Below are 7,952 nucleotides of genomic sequence, written 5' to 3' on the forward strand. Positions count from 1 at the left end.
TTATACTATTGCTAACTGTTAGCTTTTAAAAAAAAGTCAGTGAATTCCATTACAGTGACTGATTTGCAGACTGGTTAAAGAGTGAAGAAACCAAAACTTGTTCTTTAAGCTTTAACTCCTTAACAGTTTAAAGAAATGAGTTGCATTCAAGAACTATCAGATGTGAACAGCACACTTAAACTGTGAACAGTAAAAGTCTCTGGGTAGAAAACACTGTTTCCCAAAGAAAAATACAAATAGCTAATGATGTAAATTTAGCACCAGTATGCTATAATTAAATATACACAGAAACCTGTGGGAAGTCGTAGAGTACAGGAATTGCCTGTGAATAAAAATAAAGATGACAGTTTCATCAACCTGCAGGGCACTACAGTGTTAGTCATCTTGTGTCTTGAAAATGAATGACAGTTAATCAATTTTATGATATTGCATTAAAAGGTTATCTGTCCCTTGTAAGCCTTTTGTAAGACAGGTCATCTCAAAAAAACCCAAAACCGACAACAAACCAATAAAAAACAAGCCCCAAAACCCCAACCCAAAAGCAACAACAACAAAAAATATCAAAGCCCAAAATCACATTTGAAGGCACCACTCCTTAGAGCTGACTCAGTAAGTGAGAAACAGGGGGAAAATTAGAGGTTATGAGGTGATTCAAAATAGTTTCGGGTTGTCCATACCTTTTTACACATGGAGACAGGATACAGAAATGCTTCAGGGTTCTTTCCAAAGTGTGTTAAAATATGCAAAGTCACCTCATCTCCACGGGAAAAGAACAAACTGGCAAAAACTAAACCAGCATCTCCAGGATGGCGAGTTCTGGGTAGCTCCGCTCAGAGGAGAGGGGGTGTAGGGGGTGTAACTGAAACTACTTTTATGTAAAGAAAAGGCAGATAAAGCGAGGAGCATTAGCGCTTTCAGCTGTCTGCTGAGTGAGAGAAATCCCAGAGCACAGCTAGTGTCAAGGTGGATGGGAAAAGGTAAAAGTATGTGGAATTAGGCTTTACTGAATTAAGAAATGAAAGTTCGCACCTTGGGGGTTGTTGAAAGTTTAGCTATGTGCTGCTTTTGAGTTGCTTCTTGTTTCTTTTCAGCTGTAAAGTTGGGTTTTTAGCAGATATCTAAAAATAAGAGAGTATGAAATTCTTGAGTGCCTGAATGTGTTGCAGGTGTTCCCCTGACGGCAGGAGGAAGGGTTGGACACACAAGACAGCTTTTAGGCAGTCTGGCTGCAATCACGAAAGAGTGCACCAAGAGCCCACAATCACTTTGAAGGAAAGGGAAAAATGACTTCTTCAAAGCCCTGTTTGAATATAAACATTGTAACTGCTAAGTTTTACACATCTCTGCTTTTAGAGTTGTTCTCTGCCCTGGAAATCCAGCCTGCTTCTCAAGCACTTAGCGTCATCACTTCACGGTTTTAACAATTTTCTTCACCCTTTAGAAATACCCATTTTCTTCTGAAGTATTCAGAAGAGGCTTTTGGATTTTCATCTCTAGAGTGTGGGAGCGGGGGGACGTGGCGGGAAGCTCTCCAGATTCTTCACAGATAGCATCACTTTACAGCCAAGGCTCCAGCCATATCAAGTAGACCTCAAAAAGGATTAAGCAGGTGAAAAATCATCTGCTAGGACACATTTTTATTTTCACACATTACTGACACCCAGGTGGCACTTGTACCTCACTACCATCGAGTGCCCTGGCCCTTCTGCAGAGCCTTGTAGCTCTGGGGATGCAAAGCTGAAATGTGAAAGAGTGAGATTTTGTTCTGTCCATTTTCCTCCTGCAAAAGTGATTTCCAGAGCCTCACTGTCCTAAATGCTTCCCATGCGTTGTTACCCCTTCCCTCAAAGATGTGCCAAAACAAAAGAGAGGTAATCTGCTGAAGATGTCACTGCACCCACAACAGCGTCTGAGCTGCAGCAGGATTTTATCCATGCCCTGCAGAAAGCATTAAGGTGCAATTGAATTTCCAGTTCGTATCCAGAGACCCATTTCCTTTGCAGTCTCTCGGGGAACAGGCCCGCAGAGGTAAAAAACAACCTTCAGCTGCACTGATCAATACATTTGTTTCAAGGCCTCCAAATAGCACCACACAGGCTTAGTGCTTGCATGGCAGGCTGTTTACTTTGGGATGGTAATAGAACTTGATGAGAAAGTCATTTTAAGATTGTGCAAGGTCAGTCTTACACTACAGTCTTACAGTGTATTGGGCAGTGCAGACACCCTCGCTCGTCCTGCAGGCACACAGCTGCTCGGGCTGCTATTCCTAGAATGCTGGGGTGCAGGAATGACTTCTGCAAAATATGCAGAACTGTCAGGTTCCCAGTAAATTGTCATCACCAGGAAGAACAGGGCAAAGTTGAGGCTGTGTTATTTAGAAAAAACCTGAGCAGAATAGTTGTGTGTATCCATAACCCCTGGGAACAGTGTCATTCGCACCAGCCAGGGCATCCTGTCCTCCTCCTCCTCCTCCTCCTTATTGCTAGGAACAGAGTTCAAGGCCCTTTTCCCAGCCGTTCTGTGCCAAATCTGCCATGTGTTTCCACCCAACATCCTGCTGCACACAGCAGTTCACCGCCTTTCCTTTGAGAGGACCTGGAGGGCAGGAGGCATGATCAGCCCCCATGGTACACTGACTATTTCTATATAATACAAACTCACATGGACACAGTTTTGTTCAGAGTGCGTGTACTGGCCCTCCCTTCTCTACTAGCAATAAAGCGGAAAGCTGTTCACCTGGAGTTGGAGGTAATGCACTTTTTAGAGATTCCAGTCAGCAGCATTATTTTAGCTCTGTCCAAACCAAGTTGCATCTTCTCTCACCAGGATGGCTCAAGGTAAGTGCTGAGCAGCCATGCCCATCTCAGGGCAGGAGGCTGAAGGCCTCTCGTTCCTGTGCTCGGCCTCTGCCCTGTGAGAACAGGGATGGAGGAGGAGCTGAGGAAAAGGACATTTAAGCTAAAGTTCTGACTAAGCATTTCATGCCAAGAGCTCAGGCAATTCTGAATCAGAGGCTGCGTCCTTCCTTGGGACATGGTACCCCAAAAGAGGCAGGAGACCACAGAAATGTTACAAGTCTGTAATCCCATGTACTGCAGGCAGAGCCAGCCAGTATCCCACAGTAGCAACACTCATCCAAGGAGGGACTGCGGTGGGATAGGCAGGGTCTTTGCACAGCTGGATAGAAGGAAGCCGTTTTTCACAGTGCAAGGAGTTGAAATGCTGAAGCAGGGCCCCAGCGAAGCTGTATGATCTCCAGCCCTGGAGACCTGCAGCACTGGAAGGATGAAGCCCTGAGCAGCCTTGGGAGGCAGCCTCACTTGAGCAGAGATTAGACTGGCGACCTCCAAGTGTCTCTGGCAGCCTGAATCACTCCACAAGCCTGTGGAAAAAAGCCAGTCTCGTGCCAAGTTTCAAAGTACTGTTGGTGACTGATGCATGATGAGGCCCAAAAGCTCTTGGATTCAGCAGGAAAACTACCTTTGATTTCAGTGGCTGTTATTTTTGGTTTTACATGACCCGCTGGTGTAATTATTTCAGTGAATTATTGACAGATTGGGTGCAAAGTGGTGTTGTCAGCACTGTGCATGAAGTGGCCACATTGGTTTTTTTGTTGTTTGGGTTTTTTTTCTTTACAGAAGTTCCCAGGTTCAGCAGGTCTCCCTCTTCCTCTCTCTCACACTGGGATCCTTTCCTTGTGAGTAAATGAGTGATTGTTGCACAATGTTTCTCTGCAAGCGAGTATTTGAGGAGGCCTTGGCTGGATTGCACAACCTTCTTGGTCAAAGTCTCCTGAAACACTCCTGTCTGCTGATAGCTCATGTGAGGGCTGGAGCGTGAGTCATGGCATGACCATCTTGACTAACCAGGGGAGGCTGCAGATCACCAGATTGAACTGCTTCCTCCTTGCCTGGGCTGCAGCATGAGGAGAACCCATGGCAAAGCTAATGAATAAAATCCCATGGAGAATTTAAAAATGCCCATTTCATTCCCACATTTGATTTTTTTTTCCTCACCCCCTGAAATGTCAGATAGCAGCCCAAAGCAGTGCAGGATCCTGAGCACCAGGGTCCAGAGGGAGGGACATGCTGAACGGCTCCAGCAGCCTCCATGCTGGGGACTCAGAGCTTTGCCAGGGTCACCAAAACAACAGCACATTTGATCCAGACAGGCTGTTTCTGCAAGACCCTTGTGCAGGCAGAGCCTGAGTCCCACCGCTGAGCTGTGAGCTTGGAGAGGCGGCAGCTGCCTCTGTCCCGGGTCCTCCAGGATCCCGTCATTCCAGTCATCTCCCAACTTGTGTTCCCTGACAAGGGCCAGTTGTGGTTGGGCCCTGGAGGAGCTGGGTCACCCCTGTACCCCAGATATCTATGTTCAGCAAAGTTGTAGCTGGTGGTTTAAATACTGTCCCCAAACAGGCCAGGTGCCCCACAGCCTCTGAGCAAGCCCCACTCTGCATCAAGCCCCAGCACAGGGCTTTCTTTGCAGGCAGCTCACAGTCAGGCACAGGAACTCGCGTTACTGTCAATAATCATTTGAGAGAGCCATGGCAACCTTTGTAAATCAAATCAGAGCTCTGCAGTTGTTATGCCAGAGGGAAATGTTGCACATGCAATTTGAGAGCCTTTGTAAAAGCCCACAGAAATTAAGCTGACACTCCTTGCATTTTGCAAACTGGGATCTGCAGGTCTGATTTTTGGGACTAAGCTTTGGTAGATTTTAGTCTGAGCCCATTTGGACTGCACTGTCGCAGTTTCCATGGGCTCCACTGACCAGCTGTATAATCCGTAGTTCCCCCTTGTGCTGAGGTCCAGCTGCTGACTCAGACATGCTGGGACGCTGCGAGGTGCAAACAATCTGTTGCTCAACCACAGCCGGTGCAAAGTCCGGTTGCTCTCCGGAAATATCCAGCGGAAGATCAGTCCAAGCTTTCTTCCTTGCATGTTTCTACTTTAGCCTCATCCCCATCAGATTACTTTAGGCTCATTAACTGTGAATGTTACAGTATAAAGATAACCTGATCAGGCCAAGGACTTTGGCAGACATACACATCTTTGCTCCCAGGGTTTAAAATAACTTGCAGCTGGCACGGCAGAACTAAGCTGCTGGTCAGACACACCACCCCACCCCCCCCATCTCTGGGTCTCGAGCTGGGGACCCCCAGTCCCACTGTACAGGGACCCTGTGCAGTGCAATAGCTGTGCACAAGTGGTGGGAGGTCGGGTGGGTACATGGCTTGGAGTCCTACCAAGAGGGGTGAGGAGGCCGGTGGGAGATGGGCCAGAGACCTAGGCTGGGCCCATGGTATGGGAGGAGGGAGCAGGGTGTCTCCTTTGGGAGAGAGGATGCAAAACAGAGGATTTGGAGAGTGTTGGGGGGGGGGGGTGTAGGAGGTTAGGTTTGAGAAAAAAAGGAAGGTTTGTAAGTGATGCTGCCCAGAGGTTGGACCCTCCAGCTGCCACAGCTCCAGAGGTGACAGTCAAGGTCATCCTCAGTATGGCTAACATGGAGCAGGTCAGCCCTCAGGACATAGGGACATCAGTGATGATACCTATGGTGGAAAGACCACAGCCTCTCTGTGCTGCGTGTCAGGGATTTACTGGCTGTGTTTCCACCAGAGGGGGAAATTGCCATGAGCTTAACCCAGCACGCAGGGATGGTAGCGGGTGGAGGAGCTGGGCAGCGTGAGGACATGTTGCCTCACAGCTGGAGCGCCCAGGGGACCCTGTACCCAGCCCCAGCGAGGGCCTGCTGCCGAGCCATCAGCACACAACATCCAGGGCAGGGCAGCAGAAGGGCAAGAGCTGATGTCCTTGCTGCAGCCTGCGGGATAGACATGGGGAAGCTGCTGTTGGGGCAGAGAGGCCAGCAGCTCCCAGGGCCATGGGGGCTCCCTGGGGGCCTGTCCCACTGCTACAGCCAGGAGCGGGACAGTGGGGAGCACCAGGGACAGCCCCAGTCCTGGGCAGCAGGCACCTCCCTGGGGATGGGGGCAGGCTGAGGCCAGGCTGGGACACAGCTGCAGGGAGCTGGAGACCAGTCCTGCTGCAGCATCACTGTGGCAGGGGCTGACAGCCCCGGGAGGCAGAAATGGGGTCCTGGGCCATGGGCTGGGTGGGGTAGCCATGGGGAGGCACCGCAGGCAGCAACAGCTGTGAGTGCCCTCGGGGCCCTGAGAGCAGCATCTCTGTCAGATGGGTACTGGAAACCTGTATCTCAGGCTTGGTCTTGGCACCCCAGGTGCCACCCTGAGAGCAGTGCAGGCTCCCAGCAGGAGCCCTGCAAGGGGCTGATGGCAGCACGAGGGAGGCGTTCAGCTCCAGCATCCTGCGGGCATGCTGCCCAGAGGCAAGGCAGAGGTGCTGACAGCTGCACATGAGCAGAAATAACCATGGAGTCAGCTCAGCGCCGTTGTCACACACTGCTCTGCACATGATGTCCTCAAAAACAAGATTGCTATTATTCACTGTTCCTCATCTTGGTTGCTACCCCTTCCTGACAAGACATGCATGCAGCCCAAGCTGGTAGATGCACAGCACTGGTTTTCTATCTGTATGCAGATTTGGCCAGAGCACACTACAGCAGGGGCACATAGACACAGACATTTCATGTCCCAGAGACCAGGAGAGTGACCAGCTACATGCAATACCATTTTACCTTTGGAGCTTCAGGAGTAAGGCAAGGACCGTAGGCAACCTGACCCAACGTGTCCCAATTCTTTTTTGAATGTTACTGGGATGAAACAATAGCAGCTTTGAGCAAAACCCACAGGAAAACACCCTTTCTTTCTAATCAGAGCTTTGCTAGGCCTGATTCCAAGTTTCTGTTGCTGCAGTGGAGGTCGCTTGCCTCCTGCATGCAGACAATCCAGTATCTTGTATTCTCAGTGGGAATCTTGCCTGAATGAAGGCATCCAGAAGACATGGATCTGTCTTGCAATTAAGGCTCCCACTTCCATTATCCAGTCCTGGAAAACTGTTTTCAAATTTCATGAAATACATTTTTGCATTGGTTCAATTTATTCAGTGGGAATTTAGGTTTGCAGGGAAATTTAAGTCTGCAATGACTGAATGACTGAAAGCACAGGTAGAGAGGAGAATTAGCAAGTTCTGTCTGCAACAGCCTGAATTTATAAAAGTAATAACCTAGTGGGACTTGTAGATACGAAAACACTAGAGAAAATGACATCTGGATAAAAAGGGACATGTATGTAATTCTAGGTCTTTTTGACTTTCAAATTTTAATCTGGTTTGCTACACCAGGAAAATTATTACATTCTTTACAAAGGCTTATTTTAAAACAATTGCACCATACCACACACGGAAATAAATATATAATTAACCAGACACTATCATACAACAGATGTGATTAAAACTGCTGTACATGTAAAACTGATGGTGAAGACTTCCAATCTTTAAGAAAAATGCATTGATGAAAATGCCTATGCTACCTGATTTCAGCGACAAATAGATGGCAGAATATCTATCCTCAGTGAATGTACAGGATCATCTTGCATGGTCTGTAATCACATGGATTTCAAAGGCAACGACATGTTGTAGACAGCAATAGAGATGGAGTTCTGCTACAGGTGGCAACCCTATTCCACTGAATACATCAGACAAGACTCAGTTTATTCAAACTGGGTGAAGAGATACTGTAAGGCATAAATGCAGTCTTACCTCCAAACACACTGAGGCGTGTGCAGACCTTTCACAGGCCTTGTGCACAGAGGTGATTCACACCTGCCATAATTTATTATGGAGTAAATGTCCACTTTTCTGCAATATCTCTGGATTTTCTCCACTGTCCATTTACATTCTGCAATGTCGGCTGGTTGCCAGCAGGAAGTTCTGAGGTTTGATACTTCAAGTTTTCCAGAGGATGAATGTTCTCCTGAATGCTGCTTTATTTCTGCAAATGAACTCTACTGAGAAATGCCCTGTATTCAGACA

This window comes from Leptosomus discolor, chromosome 3 (assembly GCF_034619465.1).
Source record: "Leptosomus discolor isolate bLepDis1 chromosome 3, bLepDis1.hap2, whole genome shotgun sequence".
Taxonomy (NCBI): domain Eukaryota; kingdom Metazoa; phylum Chordata; class Aves; order Leptosomiformes; family Leptosomidae; genus Leptosomus; species Leptosomus discolor.